General features: G+C 42.8%; 1 protein-coding gene across 4 annotated transcripts in view; it reads right to left on the bottom strand.

Annotated features, from left to right (window-relative positions):
• The window catches only part of SORCS2 (sortilin related VPS10 domain containing receptor 2), an 843,820-nt gene that overhangs the window by 617,177 nt on the left and 202,492 nt on the right, over positions 1-24,151 (bottom strand). The window contains exon 1 of one of the 4 annotated variants that reach the window (XM_073342597.1): positions 7,006-7,043. The exons of the other annotated variants lie outside the window; for them this stretch is intronic. The gene's annotated coding sequence lies outside the window, so the exon portion shown is untranslated. Of the gene's footprint in view, positions 1-7,005; positions 7,044-24,151 lie in introns of those variants that run through there. 4 annotated transcript variants of the gene reach the window in all.

Here is a 24,151-nt window from a genome sequence, read left to right as displayed (position 1 = left end):
CTTCCAGCCAAGCCACTCCCTTCAGAGCCTATCAATTTTAATTCATATCAGCCTAAGGGGGCACTAGAGTGTGGCAAATACTCTCTCCTTCTTGGGGTCAGAAAGTGCTGGTGCTGCCATGTTTATAGCCAATGTTGTGACAAGATGAGAGACAAAAGGGTGTGTAGGTATTTGGGCATTGCTGCACTCAGCATTGCAATGCCTGATTTAGGAGCCTAAATCTCAGTTTTGAAAGTGAATTAGGCACTTAGGAGCCTAAATCCCATTGACTGTCATGTTGAACTCCTCATGTTCCAAAGGGATTCAGGAATTTAGATTTAAGCCTCCTAAATCAATTAGGGTTTGCAACGCTGAGCACAGCAAAGCCTAGGTATGTTTAAAAATTTGGGCCTAAGTGACTTGTCCTATCATAGGAGTCAGTGTCAGTGTTTCCAACCTTTGTGATTTTATGGCTATTGTAATTTTCTAGCACTTGTGGCTGCAGAGCAAAGCCTGAACACATTTAATGAGTACATCCTAAAGGCTCAAAAGCCAAAAAGGAAATAAGAGCCCATCACTTTTTTAAATAAAACATTATTTTGGGCTGTCGAACTTGTGATTTTTGGTAATTTGGGATCAGCAACACTGCAGTATTAGAACTCACTAGTTCCTGGCTTTGAGATCAAACCTCTCCTTTGATCACAGGACAATCCTTCTCTACTTCTTACAGAGGTTTACTTCTGGTTAAAAGGACCAAGCCGATGCTGACACTTCATCATTCCAAGAGTGCTGTGTACTTACTGTGAACATGGTTGCCTTTCAGGCTCTCCTCTACTCCCACAGAAACAGCACAGTGTACTATTAAGACTAAAACTCAGTTACAAAAAACCTCAATGTTTATGCAACAGTAAGGGCCTGATTTATAGGCACAAAAGCATAGACATTCAAAGCTGAAGCTGAAAATCAAGGCTGGCACGGCATCCCAGCCTCACATCACACCATTGTGAAAAAGGTGGCACAATAGTGTTCCGATGGACTGATTGTCAACATGGATTTTCAGCCTGAACTCTGATTCCCTTGAATTTTTGAGCTTAAGCCAAAACCCTAAGTATTACTTAAATGTCGGTTTTATATTCCTTAGCTGAATTTCCTTTTTGTTTTCCCCTCCCGCAGCAGTATGGAAAAAAAAAAGGCTTCTTCCAAATTCAGTGCACGCTTTAACAATTTTCTAACTACCTAATTACCCAACAATAGTCTGTAACGGCTCTAGGCAATACAGTTTGAGGAAATTTGTTTAGCTGTGTTGTTTTACTGAATAAATATGTAATTAGGAGTTATGGTATGGGGCGGGAAAGAAATGAGCTGCTCCTGTAGACCTGTAACTAGGGAGGCTATTCAAACAACAACCTCTTGATACAATAGACTGTGATGGATCCTGCAGGGTTATTCGGATCCATGGCAGTGGCATGTATATGCAGTGAGTCCTAACACTATCCACAGGACATGTTTAAGTGGAGAATGTACATAAACAACCACCACCACCCATTTTTAGACTTCAGGCCAAACTCCATAGCCCTTACTCAGGCAAGGCTGTCATTCAATGGGAGTTTTAGCTGAATGAAGGCTTTAGTAATTTTGGGATTTTTCCCTCCAAATCAAAAATATTTAGTTCTCATATTTAGCTGAGCACCTTCTAGTCAGTACTGAAAGAGTGAGAATGCAATGCTATAATCCTGGCTGCAGGTTATTTCCCCCCATGTATTACAAGCACGCAAACTAAGAAATCCATTGTCACAGGCAGCAAAATGAAGTTTACCCAGTTCGTGGGCCAAGGCCATAAATGCTGGATAAGGACAGTGTAAATCACATTTCCCTAAGCTAGGAAGCCCCTTTGCACCCCAAAGCTGAATGACCATGAGGTAGGACAGGTAGTGTCACCAAAACTACATTCCTTCAGGTTTTCTGCAAACAGGGTAAAGGGGCATTTTTGGTTTATGTGAGAAACTGTTGGCAGAGGCTGATGACAGGTTGTTCTAAGTCAGTATAGGCCCCTGTTTTCTCAGATAATGCTGTGTTCTTGGCCAGCTTATTTTTTGCAGAGCGTAAAAAGTGCAGTTGCAAGAGTCCTTTACTTTCCTCTTGCTGCTTTACTTAGCCAACCCCTAGTGGGCTTCTGCCACTGAGGCTCTCTGCCAATGGCTTAACAGGCAAGTTGTGATTATTGCCACTGATTTCATTATTATTGCTACCAACCCCACCTCCCCCTCTCCACTTGTTTATTTCACTCACCTGGTAATCTTGTCTTTTAGACTGTAAACTCTTAGAAGCAGAGTATGATAACCGGGGCTATATCAGTACAATTTACGAATTCTAATTGATATTGTGATGCGGTATTATGAAAAACTACTGTATCATCTGTGCGTATATATGTAAGTGGCTACACCACCGCTGATATCCTGTGTAGGACATACACCCCAGAAAGAGACAATAGGAATACTTAATGTTAACGACAATACTTAAACCTCACAAAAGTTTATGCTAAAAATAAATAAAATCCATAGCTGCATCCTTCAAAGAACCCATTTAGCTGATTCCTCTGAAGGAAAAGGGGACAGTAGAAGCAGTGTAAAGTTGATAGTAGAAGAACAAAAGAGGCCAGGTGACCAGGAGGGGTTTAAAAAAAGAAACATAGAGAAGCTGGATAAGGGGCTCCAGGAGAGAGGTCACCTAGCACATAGCAGCCTCATAGGGGAACCTGCCCACTTTTCTGAGCCCAGATGGCTCCAAGGATTCTGGACAACATTATCCCAAAGTACACCCTGAAATGGATACTGAGGTAGGGATGTGTTCATTTTGTATGATCTGTACTTTCTAGTGCTTTACATGATTAAGTATAGAAGAGCATGAAGTCATTAGACTGTGCAAAGTGCATGTGTTGACTGCTTTACAATTACTGTGCGCCCCTGAGGGAGTTCAGCTGTGACCAGAAGCTTCACACCTTTGGGGAGATGTTCTGGAAAGGAGTGTGTTTAAATAACTGGAGTATCTCAGGGGGTCAGTGCTGGTCCTGGAGGCCTCAGGCAGAGGGGATGAGGAGCCCCGTTCCCAAGAAGTGGTGGCAGACTGAAAGTCAGTACATAGGAAACTGTGCCAGAGATGCCAAGGGGGAAACCAGTGCTGCAAAATGTTGAGGCTCTAGAAGCCTACCTCACTGCAGGGACCCAGAGCACAGAAGTCTGGATTCCCCTCACAGAAGTCCTAGTGGGTGGCTAGAACAAGGCACTCACTAGGATCTGTGACACGGATGGTGGTTTGCTATTTGTTTGTACATGTGTAGCACAATCAGGACCCAACCTGGTTAAGGTCTGTAGGCATAAATACCGTATTGATAATCTGCCAGGGTTTAAACTGGCATCAGCCCCAAGTCAATATGGTCCCTTATCTTTTACTGTAGAAATTTAAGCCAGTTTGATGGGCTACTCATTAAACTTTTTATAAAATTTTCTTAATAAAATTATCCTCTTCCTCTCTCATTTCTTCCATATTATAATCTGAAATCCTGCAGCCTCTCCAGATTGTACTGGCTGTGATTATCCATAACATCTTCATAATTTGCGGCATCACATGTCTGTGTGAAGTCAAATAACAACACAGGCGTGTAATTTAACCTAGAAAGCCATAGCTACTCCTGAGAGAAACATTCCCACTAAAGTGGTTAAAAGGATGAATGAAAAAGGTGTGCGTTACAAGACCAAAATGGAAAGCATTTTGAAATCAAGAGGCACATTTTGAACTATCCATTTCTAATAGTCCAAAGCACAGGGGGCATATATATCAGGACATGGTTCCTTGATAAATGTTATTGAGTAATAAGGTCACACAAATTAAAAGAAACATGACGGTCTAGACACAGGCAGTAAAAAAGTGAATCAGAAATTATAACTTTGAAGGGGAAACAAATATGTAGGTTTGCATACAATGACAGCTCTTTAAAACTCACCAATTGTCTTAGGTAACTGAATAATTATTTCCTCTTAGATAATCTGGATATTTGCAATATTCAAGATATTTGCAATAAAAAGCATTGGGGAACCCAAGGGAATACTGTAGATACTTGGACAGCTTTACCGTTTTACCTTAGATATAACTGGTAAGATGTTATAGGCCACCTCTGACAGGACGAGAAATCTTAGTCACATTTTAATCACCCATTGTCTATGGGCAATTTATTGATAATGCCTTTCATTTAAATGTGGCCTAACCAAGTCTTCTATCCTCAGTAAATGAGATTAAGATGTTTGTAAACAGGAGTTCTTTGCGCACACAAATCGTTCCCCTCTTTCTGCTATTCATGTGATTTAAAAGACCACCATCTGTGGTTTCATATGATTTCTTCAAGATTAGTTATCAATATAAACAATTAATTTGGGAATTCTGGCACAAATTTTCAAATATATGAGTCTAATTGCTACTAAATCCATAGTCCTAAAATCAAGCTGATTTTATTTAAGAAATGTGGTGAGCAACCTGTGCTCCCACTGAATTCAGGGGGACATGCAGGTATCAATCACTTATCTGGAAACCAGGACAATTCCTATTTGTGAATCTACATATGGATTTAGAAGCCAAATCTTAGACACTTTGAAAATTTTTGCTCCTGTTCCTCTGCAGGACTGGCTAGTATGTGACTGAACCTTGTGGACAACATCAGTAAGCAACCTGCAGAGTTAAAATCTCACATCATTTGGGGTCTAAGGCTATAAAAAATGTAGAGGAAAAAACCCATGGGAGTGTGTACATTTAATGTTGGAAGCACTTTTTGTTTGTTTTTTAAAGATGTGGAATCCAATCTAGTCTACAGGCGAACAGATGCTGAAGGGGGATTAAAAAAATGGAGACGGAAATTTCTTAGAAGGATTCAGTTATTAATTAAGTAGATTGTCATTTTAAAGCCTCAGAAAACTGCCATCAAGACGATGCATCTCCACACCCTTCCATGCATTCCTTCGCATTTCACCCAGCTCTAGCCCACCTTATCACAACACTCGTCTCTTTACCAGGAAGCATGGGCCCAGAGCTGCAACTGCCTCACTCACCATAGGATTCCATAGCAATACATTTTCATGTGCTTTAAGATCTTCAGAGGGAGCGTCACAGAAGTGTAAACATTAATTACATCACTCATGACCCCTATGAAACAGGCAAGTATGACCTCCATTTTAGACTGAGGAAAGCCTAGGTAGAGACAAGTTAAATCACTATAAAAACACCATGGCCCATCTGTGCCACAACAACTGTTTTTCTGCATATGCACTAGATTAAAAGCCAGGGCTGGCATTAGGGGGTAGCAAGCAAGGCAACTGCCCAAGACCCCGTGCCATAGGGGGCCCTGCAAAGTTAAGTTGCTCGGGCTTTGGCTTCAGCCCTGAGTGGCGGGGCTTGGGCTTGGGCTTTCTGCCCTGGGTCCCAGCTAGTCTAATGTTGGCCCTGCTCTCTGGTTTATTTTGGCAGACCCCCTGAAACCTGCTTGTGCCACCCCCCCCCCCGCCCCCCCCACAGGAGGCCCTGGGCCCCTGGTTGAGAACCACTGAGTTAAATGACAGGTTTCAGAGTAGCAGCCGTGTTAGTCTGTATTCACAAAAAGAAAAGGAGTACTTGTGGCACCTTAGAGACTAACCAATTTATTTGAGCATAAGCTTTTGTAAGCTACAGCAACCGATGAAGTGAGCTGTAGCTCACGAAAGCTTATGCTCAAATAAATTGGTTAGTCTCTAAGGTGCCACAAGTACTCCTTTTCTTTTTGCTGAGTTAAATGACTTGCCTCAACTCTGAGAACAAGAGAGTAGCAAAACCAGAACCTAGATCTCCTGACTCCTAGCCCTGGGCTTTAGCTTCAATTAGGTAATAATCCCTACTACCATCCACGCAATGTACAGAGGTTAAACAATACCGCAGTACACAGCATTCATTGTTTGCTCATACCTCAGTTCTGCTACAGTACGGTTCTATTTTCCCCACAAAGGGTAATCACTGTCAATGGTGCATTAACTGATGTGCAAAGGATATTCTATATCATACCACCTCAGTTGTAAGCATGGGTCTGTGAAACTCACACTTGTTTTACAAATACAGGGATTTCTACCATTAATCCCCAAATGCAATTTAGAATGAAGTGAATAACTAGTAGGTGTATTGCACTATTGATTGCAATCTTTGATAATGTTCCTTAGAAACACCAAAAGATTTCTGTACATCAAGGGCCCAATCCCACGAGGTGCCCAGCATCCTGCATGAAGGTGCAGAGTATTCTCAACTCCCACTTAAGTAATCTCACAGAAGGTGCTCAGCAACTCAGAAGATCAGGCCCCAAATCCTCATTTATCCTCCATATATGACATGAGAATATTTTCATATGTAGAAACACAGAACTTGAACAAAAAATATTAAGAGAAAAATGCATCCCACAAATCCACTATGTGTATATTAATATATTGAAATAGAACATACAACAATACCTGTCTCCAGATCTACGTTATTAAAATCTGGGTTACTGTGAGCTCACCCCAGGGCAACTTTCCTACAAAGAACTTGGAATATAATATGGTATAAAAAGTACCACTCCCCTCACTTCCAAAATCCTTCACTGCCATTCCTTATCCTAGCATTCCAGGGTACAGTATGAGTACTTGCATTTCTGAATATCTTCCATTCTTAATCTACCTGGCATTCTTTAAGGCTATGCCTACACTTTTGGAAACATGTAGAGTACAGGCACTACACATGTAGCTGCAGTGAAAGGCTCCAGGTGCTGGACACTACACTGCTAAAAACAGCAGTGCAGAATGGGGAGGCTCTGCTTGGGCAGGTATAGAGTCATGTTAGTTATTTACCCAGGAGGTTCAGAAATGCAGGGCACTCTCCCCTCCATTCACCTAAGCCATGCCTAACCATGTATACTGCGATTTATACCCGTGCAAAGGTATGCAGTGTTGGTATTCTACAAACTGCCATTAAGTATATACATACCTTCAAAGAAGTAAGTTACCAAGTGCTTTTTTTCATAGGTTTCACAAAGAGTAAGAGGGGAAGATAGCAGCACTGAGCCACCCTGTTTTAATGCACAATTAGAGATTAGTAGGATTCTCCTCTTGTTTCCACATTTTCCCCTTTCCTTGTTCTATGTTCTCACCCAAAGCTCCCTTCAGCAATTCCCAGGGACTGCGCTCACAGAGAAACAGAATGTCTTAGTGACCTGAGCCCAAGATTGGGAGCCAAGAACACAAAGTTTTAATCCTAGCTGTGACACAGATTCCCCCTCTGTTGCCTTGGACAAGTCATTTAACCTCTCTGCTTCAATTTACCTCCCACCACAATAAAAAACTAAGATATTTACCTGCCTCAATAGTGTTGTGAGGGTTAATTAACTAATGTTTGTGAAGAGCTTTGAAGATGAGCAGTATTATTTAAGGGCGAAGGACTATTATTACCCACAGGCCAGGACAGAGTTGATCAGATCTTTACCAGATTTGTTTTATATGCAAAGAAATGTATTAATCCTTTCATAACTCAGTCTCATTTCAAGAAGGGATGTTACAATAAGAACTTAATACAGGCTATAAAGAGCAACTGCTTGATGTGAGTGTATAATATCTAAGGAACTTTCATAAAGGGTATGTCACAGTTCAGGGCAACTGGACCTCTATTTTCCTCTCACCGTGGTGGTCCAGCAAGGGCACATACTTTCAAGTTTCTGGCTCCCCAGTGGTCCCCTCTCTTGAGCAGAGTTGCATGTCTCTCTCCCTCCTGACCAAGTTATTCCAGGCTGCCCAGTTCCCTGCCTATCCTGTGAATTCCCCAGCAAGACAGACTGTCTAAGCAGACCTGTTTTGCTTTCCTTCCCTCTTATCCCATGACTGCTTTCTTTGATTTAGAGCCTTTGTCAAAGGCTTTCTGAAAGTCCAAGTACACTATATCTACTCTTATCCATGTGCTTGCTCACACTCAAAGAATTCTAATAGATTAGTGCAGCATTATTTCCCTTTTCAAAAGCCAACAAATTATGTTTATCTACGTGTCTGATAATTCTATTCTTCATTATAGTTTCAACCAATAGGCCTGGTGCAAGTAACTCAGAACCACCCCCATGAATAACAAACAACAAATAAATTTGTTAGTCTCTAAGGTGCCACAAGTACTCCTTTTCTTTTTGCGGATACAGACTAACACGGCTACTACTCTGAAACCCCATGAATCTGTGAGCCACTCTTACCCAGTTTGGGCCTCTGATCTTGTCCTCATGTAACAGGCAATCAGCAGACAAAGGGTTTCTCCTCAGGGCACAGATTCAAAACTGCTGGGTCTGGAGGTGAGAAGTTGCCTTTCCCTCCTCCCAAGTACTTCCTAGGACCCCACTTAACTTTGTTTGTCTAGCAAATGTTTCAAAGAGTCCTCTGAAGCTCATAGCACTTCCCAGGCTCTATATTAGTCATGCCTCCTCCCTAAATTCCCACAGTAATACACAATTGCATTAATATGTTTTTAATACTCCTAAAATACTGAAATATTATTCAATAAGGTTTGTCCAGGATATTGACATATCTATCAGAGTGTACGTTAAAGACATATTCAAAATATTTACAAAAAGAAAAGGAGTACTTGTGGCACCTTAGAGACTAACCAATTTATTTGAGCATGCTCAAATAAATTGGTTAGTCTCTAAGGTGCCACAAGTACTCCTTTTCTTTTTGCGAATACAGACTAACACGGCTGTTACTCTGAAACCTGTCAAAATATTTAAAATCCTTTCATGTAGGTATATGATTTAACTTCTACTGAGAATGGATATTAGTTGATAGATAAAAAAAGCTAAACAGTCTCAATGATTGGGAAGATTTTCAATGGCAGTAAGTGTGCCAGTCTGGTAATTCTATTCACCAGTGACACGCACACATACGTCAACAAATACAACAAATCTGAACTGAAGCATGTCTGCAGTAACTGTCACTTTAATTTACTACAACATATAACTAAACAGCACAATACAGGCACTGAGAAAAGGGATAGCGAAATGTTCTCATTGCTGTGAAGACTCTGAAGCACAGAAAGGCAGGAGGATTTCTGATCATAACAGAGCCCATTTTGATATGTTAAAAAACATCCTAATTTGGACTGAGCAGTGAACAACTAGCTCTAAACCCAAAAAAGGCAGAAAAAGGCTTTGCATAGCCACTCTTATTTCAGTGCTCTGCCCTCTAACAGCAAGGAACCAGAATTTATTGCTGTCCCCTCGGTCTATTCTTAAACAGGGAGAAAAAAACAGTACAGGAACCTGAAAATGCATCACATAACAATTGGAGCTAATTACCATTCAGGGTTCTGCTCCTATCACGGCTGCTCAAGGATAATTACTGTTAATGAAAGTGGTAGTTGCAGGCTTCTTGGCTTTGGCTATGTTGCCTTATAACAGACTGCTGCGTATGTTTGGGGTTCTGTACACCTTACCACGGAGGAATAACATGGATCCACACACTATGGCATCAAATTCAGACTAAGGAATTCATTTGTGAAATACCTAGCAAAGGAAAACATCATTCCTTGGGAGCACAAACCACAGCTCATCTGTGCCAGAAAATGCAGTTTTCCCGAACATGACAATGCTATTCCTTGACACAAAGCCATTTTGCACGTTAGTAAAGCAACGCTCTTGTACACACACATGAGTAGGACAAGCTAGAATGTTAACTGACACTGGAGCAAAGTTATGCAGTACTTGTCTCCTCCCTGAACTCTCTTGGCCAGCTCTACACTTGGAAGGCTTTGCCAGTATAAAGAAAAGGAGTACTTGTAGCACCTTAGAGACTAACCAATTTATTTGAGCATGAGCTTTCGTGAGCTACAGCTCACTTCATCGGATGCATCGATGAAGTGAGCTGTAGCTCACGAAAGCTCATGCTCAAATAAATTGGTTAGTCTCTAAGGTGCCACAAGTACTCCTTTTCTTTTTGCGAATACAGACTAACACGGCTGTTACTCTGAAATTTGCCAGTATAGCTATTCTATACTAAGAAAGAGCTCCAAAATGGAAGCAGCTTATAACCGAAAATTTTTACTTTTATCAGTATCAGTTCACTGCAGCTGGGGCAGTGGCAGGGAGTGGAATAAACTATACTGGTAAAAGTGTAATTTTGCCAGTATAACTGCATCTACACGAGGGGCTTTTGCTGGCACAGCTAGGTTGATCACGCTCTGTCTAACGTCCCAATGTCAGCAAAAGTTTGTAGTGTAGACCTGGCCTTAGTCTGTCCCATACATGTAGTCTGGATTCTACCCTACTGTGCCCCATGGATGGTCATTTACATCTGTGCAAAGGAGACACGAAATGCTTCATCCTATCAGAATGATAGTTTTCATACACATTGTACTGGGGTAAATAGTTACATCAAGTTTCAGGCAGAGAAGAGGCATCAGGCCTGCTGGGACTAACTCTGCTCATCGGGCAAATCAAGACATCGGAATGAGACGTCAGAATGATGCTCACTGTGTAAAAGTTTCCAGAAAACATAGAAATACTTCCATGTCAAAGCATTTTCCTCTGATATCTTTTCCCCTCACACTTGCTACAACAGCAATCGTGGGTGGCAGCATAATGTTTCTTTATGTTTCTAATAAAAAAATTGTCGTTCACTTTAATAGGCGATGGTAGCAAAATAATCATACTGTCCCTCCCCACTATCCAAACTCATTTATATAATCAGCATAGATAAGACAACCTGATTATGCAGTTTTGCAACACAGAGATGTGAAGTGATATGGAACATTTCAAGCAAACAAATGTCATTGTTGCAGAAAGATAAGCACCAGGTAGAATTAACATAATCAAGCAAATATTATACAACTTCATCCTCTATAGAATCTCTCAAACAAACAAACAAACTTTCTGACAGAGTGAAATACAGTTAATGGCTGAAATAATGAATAACTGTGGGAGGGAGAAATTAAGAGATATAAACAAGGGAGGAAAGACATGTTTTCAGAATAAATCCAATGGGTAATGGAGAGTCAATAAGGCAAGTTGATGAAGTAGAGGGATACAACATGACTGTTCCAAACAGCAGGAACTGGAGATGAGAATGATGGTTTGAAGTGACAGAAGAGATCAGTGAGACACAGGCACAAGGGATAAAGAGGAATGCAGAGGGGGGAAGTTCAATTTTTTTTTTAAAGCATGCACCTGGAAACAGGTAAGCACTAGTGTTACTGAGCTCAAGATATTTTTGTTTGTTTTAACCCAACAAAATACATGAGAAATAGAAACTTCATGGTGTACAATTAAGGCTGCACAATCAAAAATATAGAAGTTAAAGGGCTATCAACACAATGTAAATGCTCCTGTTACACGTACTGTAATCCTTCGCAGAAATTTTTTTTTCCAGTTAGCTGATGGTGGAGCTCAGTATCATTAGCATTTATGATATGCATTTGATAGTAACCCATAGCTGCCCACTATAGGGCAGGGGTGAAAGTAAGTCCAGTGACTTACAGGTACATTGGGGCCAGTTCTGGCCCCCAGGAGGGGAGGGGCGGGGCCTAGGGTGGAAGGGGCAGGGTTGAGGGGGTCAGAGCCAGCCCCAGCCCACCCTGTAAGGTAAGTGCCCCCCCTAGGGTAGCAGTAGCAGCAGTCCGGGGCTCCCCTCTTCTACCAGCCCAGCCCTTTAAATAGCCACCGGAGCCCTGGGGAAGCAGCGGGGGTCCAGCAGCTATTTAAAGGACCGGGGCGGCAGAGGCCACTGGAGCCCCAGCCCTTTAAATAGCACCCGGGCCCCACCCCCCACCCTAGGGCTCTGGGGGCTGTTTAAAGGGCCTGGGACTCCCCTGCTCTACTGCCTCAGCCCTTTAAATTGCCCCCAGAGCCCTGAAGTAGTGGCGGCGGGGCTCCAGCGGCTATTTAAAGGGCCGGGGTGGTAGAAGCAGGGGAGCCTGGGGCCCTTTAAATAGCCGCCAGAGCCCTGCAGCCGCTACCCCAGGGCTCCAGCAACAGGGCTCTGGAGGCAATTTAAAGGCATGGGGCTCCAGCCACTGCTGGGAACCCCAAACCCTTTAAACTGCCCCCTGGGGAAGCCTGGCTGCCCCAGTACGGTAATCCGGCTCTTGCCGGTATGCCGTACCAGGGCGTACCGGCTTACTTTCACCTCTGCTATAGGGTTTCTTGCACCTGCCTTTGAAGCAGTAGGCACTTGCCAATGTTAGTGACAGTGACTACACTAGATGGACCATTGATCTGATGTAATATAATAATTTTTGTGTTCATTTGTCAGTGGGTGGTTGTTGTTTTTTACAGTCAGATTCATGTTTTTTCTTGGACAGACAGGCAGTCTCTGATCCTGAATAACTTTATGCATCCAAACAGTCCCACTGAGGTCAATGCTACTATATGTCATCGATCCCTCAAGGTCGAGGATGATCTCTTTCACAAGTGTTTATTTTTTATGAGTCCTTTGATGATTGAGGAGTCTGATACTTGAGCCACAGGCTCATTGGCAGGTGGTGTTGGAAGTCAGAATTGGGCCATGATTGCTGCATGACAGTTGTTTGTCTTTTCTTTCCTGGAGCTTTTCTGAGATCAGGGCAAGGCAATTTTCCTCAAAAATGGATGTTCCCTCTGACAAGTTTTCACCAGTTATCCCCACCCTGGGCTACTGTCTCCCAGTGTGTGGTGTTGATGCCACATCTCTTGATGTTTACTGTCTTTAAAGTGTTTCTTTTGGCCTCCTCATTTCCTTTCTCCTTTGGTGAGTTGGGCATACAGCAGTTGTTTTGGTAAGTGTACATCAGGCATGTGCACACAGTGCCCGCTTCACCTCAGCTGGTGCTGGATAATCTGGGCCTCAGTACTGATGATGTTGGCCTCTGTGAGGACACTGGCATTAGTGCAGAGATCCTCCTACTTTATGTTGAGGATCTTACGAAGAAAATGCTGGTGCTGACGTTCTAAATTTTTCAGGTGTTTTCTGAAGGTCACCCAAGACTCACAACCATAGAGGAGAGTTGGGATTACCACCACTTTATAAACTAAAAGTCTAGTGTGTGTTCTGATGTTGTGATTGTTGAACACCTGGCAAGACAGTCCACCAAATGCAAGGCTGGCATAGCAGATTCTGTGCTGAATCTCGACATCTATGTCTGCCCTTTGTGAGAGATGGCTACCAAGACAGGCAAAGTATTCTACATTTTCCCGTTCTTTTTGTCAATGTAGATCTTCCTTGCTGGGTCTGATGATTGACCTGGAGCTGACTGATGGAGAACTTCTGTTTTGCTGATGTTCAGAGTTAGCCCTAGGCTTTTGTAACCTTCAGAGAAGCAATTAAGGGCCGTTTGTGATCCTCCTTTGAGTGTGCAACTACAGCAGAATCATCTGCGTACTGGAGTTCAGTTATTGTTGCCGATATTACTTTAGTTCTGGCATGGAGACGAGAAAGGTTGAAGAGGCTGCTGTCAGTCCAATATTGGATGCCAATACCCTGTGGCAAATAGTCTTGGGTTAACATTTTCATAGCTGCTAAGAATACGGAGAAAAGGGTGGGTGTGAGTACACAACCTTGTTTTAAACCAATTCGGACGACAAAAGGGCTCAGAGGTAGAGCCACTGCACAGGATGGAGGCAGTCATCTGCTCATGAGGGAGTCTTACAATGGTGATAAATTTGCTTGGGCAGCCAAACTTTGACATGATTTTCCACAGAGCCTTACGGCTGACAGAGTCAAAGGTTTTGGTCAGATCGATAAAGGCCATATACAGCTCCTGGGCTCATTCTTGACACTTTTCCTGGATATGCCTGGCTGCAAAAGTCATGTTGGTTGTGCCTCATGATGGTCTGAAGCCACACTGGGACTCTGGAAGTACTTCCTCTGCAAGAGGGAGCAGGCAATTCAGTAAGATTCCAGCAAGAATCTTCCCAGCAATGGAGAGGAGGGCAACATCTCAATAGTTGCCACAGTCGGCCCTGTCTCCCTGTTTGAAAATGGTGACTATGGTAGCATTACAAAAGTCAGCAGGGATTTCTTCAGTACATCAGATTTTGAGGAGCAGCAAGTGAAGCTTGTTAGTCAGTGTTTCTCCCCCCACTTTCAGTACTTCAGCTGGTATGCCATCAGGACCTGGTGCTTTATTTTTTTTTATTTGTTTAATTGCTTTGCGGACCTCCTCAGGTGTTGGTAGGTTGGCAAGAGTTTCCCAGATTGGGTGCTGAGGGATAGAGTCAATGGTGTCATCAGTCACAGTTGATTCTCAATTTAAAAGCTTTTGTTAGTGTTCCTTCAAGAGCTCTTTGATGGATTCATTATCTTTAAGAAGGGTACTACCATCTCTAGATTTCAGCAGGGTGAGGCCACATGAGCTTGGTCCTTACAGAGTCTTTGTCTCACAAAAAAAGCTCCGCATATCATGTCTGTCAGCGAATATTTGGATTTCTTTTCCTTTGTCCTCCCACCATTTGTTTTTAATTTCTCAGATCCTCCTTTGAACTTCAGCTTTGAGCTGATGAAAAGAGCTCTGCTTCTCACTGAATGATTTTGCCAGTCGAAGAAAGCTTTTCTCTTCTGGTTCAAAAGGTCTGTGATCTCAATGTTGTTGTCATCAAACCACTCCTGATGGTAGCAAGTAACAAGGTCGATGGATTCCGTGCAAGCCTCATGGATGGTCTGTTTTAGGGCTTCCCAGTCTTCTACAACACTTGGGTTGTCATTTCCAGGTGTGCATATAGCCAGTTTTTCACTGAGGAGTGTTTGGAAGTTCTCTTGGTGCACTGAGGATTGAAGTCTTTGGATGCTGTATTGCCAGCTGTATGATTTGGATTGTTTCGGTACAATCCTGATGGACATGACTGATCTCACCAGGCAGTGGTCACTCCAGCGATTATCAGCTCCTTTCATGATATGTGATTCGTACATCTCTTAAATCCTATTTTCTTATAATGACTGTCTAGGAGGTGACACTGTTTTGAACGGGGATGTTGCCAAATTGTTTTGTACATGTTGCTTTCTCTGAAAATTGTGTTTGTGATCACAAGATCATGCTCTGCACATTTGCTGATTAGAAAGATGCCATTGGAATTGGTCTTGTCCACACCTTCCTTCCCAATGGTGGTACTCCATACTTCAGAATCTCAGCCAACTCTTGCACTAAAGTTCCCTAAGAGAATTATCTTATATGTTTTTGGAATAGACAGAATTTTATCAAGGTCAGTGTAGAATGATTCTTTCTGTTCTTCATCAGCGTCAAGTGTTGGTGCACTGATAATGGTAGCAAATGACTTATTGACCAATTGGATGTGGAGGGTCATAAGGCGCTCATTGATGCTGACAAGGAGCTCAGGCAGGCAGTTGGCTAGAAGGTTCTTGATTGCAAAGCCAACACTGTGTATTCACCTGTCGCTTGCTGGTTTTCCTTTCCAGAAGGAAGTGTAACCACCACCCTCTTTCCTCAAGTGGCCTTCACCTGCATGTCTTGTCTTGCTGGCAGCAGAAATGTTGATGATGTACCTCAAGAGTTCTTGGGCAATAACTGCTGTTCTGTGTTCAGGTCTTTAACTTTTTGAGTCGTCTAGTAGGGTACGGACATTCCAAGTTTTAAAAAAATGTTCATTTTTTCACTGCATTGGGAGTAATTCCTCTGGACATGGTTATCCAGTCAGGTATGGTGGGATAGCCAATGTTTGGGGCACCTTTTCTAGCCCCTTCCCCATATGGGGTGAGCAAAGGGGTTCCTAAAAAGGCCTGCTCAGTCATGACCGCTGCTGCTGAAAATGCCTCTGTATCCCAGCCCAGGGACATATGATGACCATCTTCCGCCTGCATGTGGGTCTGTAACTAAGCACAAGAATGGGTTAGCTACGGAGGTGGTTGAATCTCCTTCCTTAGAGGTTTTTAAGGTCAGGCTTGACAAAGCCCCGGCTGGGATGATTTAGTTGGGGATTGGTCCTGCTTTGAGCAGAGGGTTAGACTCTATGACCTCCTGAGGTCCCTTCCAACCCTGATATTCTATGATTCTATGACTAGGGACTCCAGGTGATCACTTCACCTGTCCCTGACGCCACTCATCCATCGCTGCAGGACTTTTATGCATGGAGGTGGGGAAAAAGTTCTTCCTGTGAGAGAAGCCTGTGCATGAGTAGCTTAATATGTCACACATCAGCAGTCACACAAATCTTGGCGGAAGAGGAGCCTGTGTCCAGTGCCAAGGAGGTCCAAGACGACCGGGGGTTTCTCCACCGTTGCAGCCTTCATCTGCCTTCGCAGCCATTGAGAGGTGATCCTGTTTCATCCGCCTGCTCTGCCGTTGAGGTCTTATACTGGGATATGTTGTGTTGGGCTGCACTTTGTCTGAAACCTCACCTTCGACCTTGCCACCATAGGTGACCCTACCAGGAGTACAGGACATGGAGAAGCTATTATGTGTGAATGGGTAACACACATGCAAAGTTAAATATATGCATAAGTATTTGAAGGTTCGGGCCATAATCACAGATTCTATTGTGTACTGAGGTGGCGGGGGGGAGGGGGTCTATCACCTAGCAAGACGGGACAGAAACTTTTTATTTAAATTAGGAGATAGGACTGCAACATATCAAACACCAATTCGTGCAGGAGGGGAAGGAAGTAGACAAAAGAAGCCGATATTACACCTGAAACTACACTTGCCATGCCCCAGTTTCCCTCAATGGAAAAAGGGGATGGTAGCCCAGCCAGTTTCTCATCCAGTTAACTCTAGACCAAAGCCATGACTTGGGCTCCAATGCCACAATGTGAACTGCAGGAGCAGACCTCCACACGCACTGGAACCCCATTGACTTTAACAGGATTCCACACACAGGCATAAGAGTCTGCCCGCACAGATCAGATTCTAAGATCTAGACCTTAATTTGAGCAATAAGAATAGGCAGCTCTTGTGAGGGAGTTCTGGTGTTTTGAAGCAAGAAAATATTTAAGTTGGAAACTCAGCTACTGAGCAGAAATAGTAGCTCATTCAACATTTTTGTATGCTTCAGCACCATGAGGAACACTTGTGTTTGCTACATACTAAGCGTGTTGCTTACTACATCATTGTGCATACAGCATTTAATTCTCTTCTCCTAGTTCAATGCCTTTAGTGCAGTCTGGAACTGGCTTCACTATAGACAGTGCCTCTTAGCCAGGACACTCCTGTTTGTTAGAAATGATGGACAGAAAAAGTTACTTTTCATTACACTATTTTAATAAGTACAAAAATATTAAAATACATGGAGTGCTTGTGTCCCTAAACAGTATACAGTACTGATTTGGAGAAAGAGACTGCAGACTAATATGGCTGACATCAAATTTTATGATAATACTATTGTTCTGTTAGCACTTATAATGGTAATGTCGTATCAGCTAGAGACTGCAGTCAAGAATCAGAGCACAGTATGGACATAAAACAAGAAGGGGCCCTGCCCCCAAAGAAATTGCAGTCTCTGGCTCCAGTACTACAATTTGCAATGTGCAAATGGACTGGTGTGCCAACTGATATCTAGCCCACATTGTAAATTGTAAGATTGGGACCTAAGTAGATAATCTTTAAGGAAAAGGAATTTAAACTCAAGTTTTGTGTGTTGAGATAGTTGCTGCAAGACCACCTGATGCTAACAGAAGCAAGAAAATTCAGAACCAAACTGTAATTCTATTCTTAACTCATCCCCCCGTGCCTGGACATTACAGGGATCTCAATAGCAAATGCTAGAGTTAGGTTGCAAAGCCACTTTAATTTTTACCATGTGTGTAGGAATGCCTGGGGACAACATGTTATGTCAATGATGAATTGAAAGCCTTAGCTCTGAAGTTCCTTGCTTTTGTGGATTTATATCAAGACCTTAATGCTATTTCAAATCCCGATTTTGTACTTCAGCCAAGCCCCTGATTGTTAAAACATTTCAGTGGTTTATTAACCTCCTGTAGCTTTCAATTAAGCAAAGGCAAGCAGTAAACTAGTTGTTTACCACACATACAAACTGCTCAGAAACAAGTTCCTCTGGTCTCAAAGTATCAATAGTTAGTTTGTTTCTTTCTCTGGATCAAGTGACAAGCTCACAGACAGATGATAACATTTTCATTGCTGTACCTCAAAGTTTAACAGGCTCTCTCTTGATTCCCTTCAATTACATGCCTAAAAGAATCCTCAAAGTCCTCTCAAATTCATTCCATCCATCTAGCATGACAACCTTCACCTGTTACATTTAGGAAGGAAACAATCTTTACAATTGGTAAGTTCTGCTGAGAGGGTGATATGTATCATTGCCACCTAGTCATCAATAAAGATCACCCACTCCATTGCACTTGATTTGATTCCCATCAGCTGACATAAATGTTACTTTATTTTTTCATGACTTCTTTCCACTATGGAAAGAAATAGCCCCTTCCAAATGTAAAAAGAAAAGGAGTACTTGTGGCACCTTAGAGACTAACCAATTTATTTGAGCATGAGCTTTCGTGAGCTACAGCTCACTTCATCGGATGCATACCATGGAAACTGCAGTAGACATTATATACACACAGAGACCATGAAACAATACCCCCTCTCACCCCACTGTCCTGCTCGTAATAGCTTATCTAAAGTGATAATCAAGTTGGGCCATTTCCAGCACAAATCCAGGTTTTCTCACTCTCCGCCCCCCCCCCCACACACACACACAAACTCACTCTCCTGCTGGTAATAGCCCATCCAAAGTGACCACTCTCTTCACAATGTGTATGATAACCAAGGTGGGCCATTTCCTGCACAAATCCAGGTTCTCTAACCCCCTCACCCCCCTCCAAAAACCACACACACAAACTCAATCTCCTGCTGGTAATAGCTTATCCAAAGTGACCACTCTCCCTACAATGTGCATGATAATCAAGGTGGGCCATTTACAGCACAAATCCAGGTTTTCTCACCCTCCGCCCCCCCCCCCCCCCCCCCACACACACACAAACTCACTCTCCTGCTGGTAATAGCCCATCCAAAGTGACCACTCTCTTCACAATGTGTATGATAATCAAGGTGGGCCATTTCCTGCACAAATCCAGGTTCTCTAACCCCCTCACCCCCCTCCAAAAACCACACACACAAACTCAATCTCCTGCTGGTAATAGCTTATCCAAAGTGACCACTCTCCCTACAATGTGCATGATAATCAAGGTGGGCCATTTCCAGCATAAATCCAGGTTTTCTCACCCCCCCCCCACCCCCATACACACACAAACTCACTCTCCTACTGGCAATAGCTCATCCAAACTGACCACTCTCCAAGTTTAAATCCAAGTTTAACCAGAATGTCCAGGGGGTCGGGGTAGGAAAAAGCAAGGGGAAATAGGCTACCTTGCATAATGACTTAGCCACTCCCAGTCTCTATTTAAGCCTAAATTAATTGTATCCAATTTGCAAATGAATTCCAATTCAGCAGTTTCTCGCTGGAGTCTGGATTTGAAGTTTTTTTGTTGTAAGATAGTGACCTTCATGTCGGTGATTGCGTGACCAGAGAGATTGAAGTGTTCTCCGACTGGTTTATGAATGTTATAATTCTTGACATCTGATTTGTGTCCATTTATTCTTTTACGTAGAGACTATCCAGTTTGACCAATGTAAATGGCAGAGGGGCATTGCTGGCACATGATGGCATATATCACATTGGTGGATGTGCAGGTGAACGAGCCTCTGATAGTGTGGCTGATGTTATTAGGCCCTGTGATGGTGTCCCCTGAATAGATACGTGGGCACAGTTGGCAACGGGCTTTGTTGCAAGGATAGGTTCCTGGGCTAGTGGTTCTGTTGTGTGGTATGTGGTTGTTGGTGAGTATTTGCTTCAGGTTGCGGGGCTGTCTGTAGGCAAGGACTGGCCTGTCTCCCAAGATTTGTGAGAGTGTTGGGTCATCCTTCAGGATAGGTTGTAGATCCTTAATAATGCATTGGAGGGGTTTTAGTTGGGGGCTGAAGGTGACGGCTAGTGGCGTTCTGTTATTTTCTTTGTTAGGCCTGTCCTGTAGTAGGTGACTTCTGGGTACTCTTCTGGCTCTATCAATCTGTTTCTTCACTTCCGCAGGTGGGTATTGTAGTTGTAAGAAAGCTTGATAGAGATCTTGTAGGCGTTTGTCTCTGTCTGAGGGGTTGGAGCAAATGCGGTTGTATCGCAGAGCTTGGCTGTAGACGATGGATCGTGTGGTGTGGTCAGGGTGAAAGCTGGAGGCATGTAGGTAGGAATAGCGGTCAGTAGGTTTCCGGTATAGGGTGGTGTTTATGTGACCATTGTTTATTAGCACTGTAGTGTCCAGGAAGTGGATCTCTTGTGTGGACTGGACCAAGCTGAGGTTGATGATGGGATGGAAATTGTTGAAATCATGGTGGAATTCCTCAAGGGCTTCTTTTCCTTGGGTCCAGATGATGAAGATGTCATCAATATAGCACAAGTAGAGTAGGGGCTTTAGGGGACGAGAGCTGAGGAAGCGTTGTTCTAAATCAGCCATAAAAATGTTGGCATAATGTGGGGCCATGCGGGTACCCATAGCAGTCCCGCTGATCTGAAGGTATACATTGTCCCCAAATGTAAAATAGTTATGGGTAAGGACAAAGTCACAAAGTTCAGCCACCAGGTTAGCCGTGACATTATCGGGGATAGTGTTCTTGACGGCTTGTAGTCCATCTTTGTGTGGAATGTTGTTGTAGAGGGCTTCTACACCCACAGTGGCCAGGATGGTGTTATCAGGAAGATCGCCGATGGATTGAAGTTTCCTCAGGAAGTCAGTGGTGTCTCGAAGGTAGCTGGGAGTGCTGGTAGCGTAGGGCCTGAGGAGGGAGTCTACATAGCCAGACAATCCTGCTGTCAGGGTGCCAATGCCTGAGATGATGGGGCGCCCAGGATTTCCAGGTTTATGGATCTTGGGTAGTAGATAGAATATCCCAGGTCGGGGTTCCAGGGGTGCATCTGTGCGGATTTGATCTTGTGCTTTTTCAGGAAGTTTCTTGAGCAAATGCTGTAGTTGCTTTTGGTAACTCTCAGTGGGATCATAGGGTAATGGCTTGTAGAAAGAGGTGTTGGAGAGCTGCCGAGCAGCCTCTTGTTCATATTCCGACCTATTCATGATGACAACAGCACCTCCTTTGTCAGCCTTTTTGATTATGATGTCAGAGTTGTTTCTGAGGCTGTGGATGGCATTGTGTTCCACACGGCTGAGGTTATGGGGCAAGTGATGCTGCTTTTCCACAATTTCAGCCCGTGCACGTCGGCGGAAGCACTCTATGTAGAAGTCCAGTCTGCTGTTTCGACCTTCAGGAGGAGTCCACCTAGAATCCTTCTTTTTGTAGTGTTGGTAGGGAGGCCTCTGTGGATTAGTATGTTGTTCAGAGGTATTTTGGAAATATTCCTTGAGTCGGAGACGTCGAAAATAGGATTCTAGGTCACCACAGAACTGTATCATGTTCGTGGGAGTGGAGGGGCAGAAGGAGAGGCCCCGAGATAGGACAGCTGGTCACTTTGGATGGGCTATTACCAGCAGGAGAGTGAGTTTGTGTGTGTGGGGGGGGCGGAGAGTGAGAAAACCTGGATTTGTGCTGGAAATGGCCCAACTTGATGATCACTTTAGATAAGCTATTACCAGCAGGACAGTGGGGTGGGAGGGGGTATTGTTTCATGGTCTCTGTGTGTATATAATGTCTACTGCAGTTTCCACGGTATGCATCCGATGAAGTGAACTGTAGCTCACGAAAGCTCATGCTCAAATAAATTGGTTAGTCTCTAAGGTGCCACAAGTACTCCTTTTCTTTTTGCAAAGACAGACTAACACGGCTGTTACTCTGAAACCTTCCAAATGTAGTCACTGGTAAAAAGCCTTCAAGTGCAAGCAAGAGTGATAACATTTTTTTTTAAACCTTAGTTCCTTCCCATCAGCCATTTCACAAAGCCTGGAAGGTCTGGACTATGGTCTTTGATCAGCTCAGATGACAAGACGTTTTCTTTTAACAAAGTACTTACTTCTTAAACCACACCCTCTCCTGATTTCAATGGCCTTGAATAAAAGTTACAGGAGTAGCTACACTGGAAAATAGAATCTTCTCTTGTAGCCAAATATAATGAAAGATGTGGGAATGGTAAAATTCTGTTCATCTGTTCTTCAATTACCTTAATTCTGAGTTGGAGTGGGCCCACCCTCAATTTAAGTGAAAGACTTTGTAGCCTTGTCTCTGGGGCAGATTACCTGGATGCCTTACAAGTGTCAAACTGTGAAGGGTGATTTGTGACGTGAAGCACAGGGTACCCAATTTATTTTACTAAAAAACTCCTCCGATTCCTTAAGGACTCAGAACTCACTCACATAAGTAAATGGGCCCTGCTTCATTACTAATACTACCTGAGCATAACGGACCAATGCATTTTAATTATTGCTAAAAGTCAAATAATAAGTGACACGCTATTTTCATCCTCTGGGAGCAACAGCAATTTACCTGTCCAAAAATAATATAATTTGCAGCAAAATGAAAATCCCAATGTGGATAATAATTTTCTAAAATGTACCCACTACTGTCAATCAACCAAAGCCGATCTAAACCATTTGCTAATGCACCAGATAATTTAAATGTTATAATATCCTTTAAAATCCCATAAAATAAATACAATACCTCACCCAAGACTCAGTCTTTATCATTTTCATTTCACTTCTTAGACAGCTCCTAATTGGGTCTAGTCTTCTAATATGTGTGCAACATCCATTAAGGATAAAGGGAGCTATGCACATCAATCTAATAGGAAATTAGGGGTGCAGACTGTGATTTCAGTTACACCACTCAGGATTAAGGACCATGTGCTGATATCAATTACACCAGCATAAATCTAGAACAATTCAACTGCCTTGAAATACTCCAGATTTACACAAGTGAAACAGATCAGAATCTAGCCCTAGATCATTAGCATTTCCATAAGGTAATGCTCACCTTCCTCAAATATTTAATGAGACAGCTTGAAAGAAGCCTTAAAGATTGTATGTAATATAGAGAAACTAATGGAAATACTGTTACAAGACACAGATGAGGAATGTAATTTAATGTAAAGGTACATTACTCACACATAGGGAAATTTACAGGGAGGCTACTTCACAGTAGAATTATTCCTGTTATTTCCTTTCACAGACATGAAGATTCATATTTACACAATCTCTGGTCATTGGATAGCAAAGGACCAACCCTGACTTCAGTAGCTTTCTTCTCTGCTGAGCATCCACTTGATGCATCCACTCAATCCTTTTTTGATGCTAGAATAATAAAGAATTATTATGCCTGTAATTGGACTGTTACATTTGCAGTAGAAAGCCACCCTGGGCACCTGGAAGGGTCTATGAAACAACATTACATTCCTAACATTCAAGCAAGAACTCTATTAATTAATTCAATGTAAGGATTTGGGGGTTGTTATTACAACAGCATGATGGTCAGTTTTTATATAGCACTATAGCTGCTGGTGGCAGCCTTCTCCCCTGGTCTTTTGAATTAAAATATCAGTTAGGAAACACTAGCCTTTTGTTCGGGTTGCTGGTACACAAGTTATTTTGCATGGTTTCGCCCCCAGTCCTTCCCCCATTATAAAAATGTTATTCATAAGCAGCAGGCTCTCCAATGTGATTATAATAACAGTGTTCGACTGCTATACTGTTATTACAGTCCATCCATGTGCCAAGGATACCAAATGGGAAACAAACTACTGATATTATCTTTGACAGACCAGTCCTTCTGTTCTGGGGATGGCTTATGCTGGATCTCACCATGCAGTGAGTTGCTGAAATGGGCAGTAGAGGTGGGTGTGGGGAGGAGAACAATTATTCATTCTCCTAAAGCTGGATGAATTCACCCCAAATCTCTTTGTGTCACCTCATTTATTTACTTATCAAAAAATATTTATGCCAGAACTAGTAGTCTGTGATGCAGCATTTCATTTAGAGGGTCATTGTGTTAGCAATGGTTGACTGAGGCCATTTCTCATAAACCATCATAAAACTGATAGTACACTTGGCAATTATGCCAAACAATTAAGCCTAAATTAAGTTACCGAAAATGACATTGGGCAAAATTCATCTGTGCCGTAACCCTACTGATCTCAGAGATGTTACACCAGGGAAGAATTTGCCCACTGCCTTTTCTT

Source organism: Lepidochelys kempii, chromosome 4 (genome assembly GCF_965140265.1).
Source record: "Lepidochelys kempii isolate rLepKem1 chromosome 4, rLepKem1.hap2, whole genome shotgun sequence".
Taxonomy (NCBI): domain Eukaryota; kingdom Metazoa; phylum Chordata; order Testudines; family Cheloniidae; genus Lepidochelys; species Lepidochelys kempii.
The sequence above is the reverse complement of the archived record's forward strand: the minus strand, read 5'-3'. Positions and strand labels throughout refer to the sequence as shown.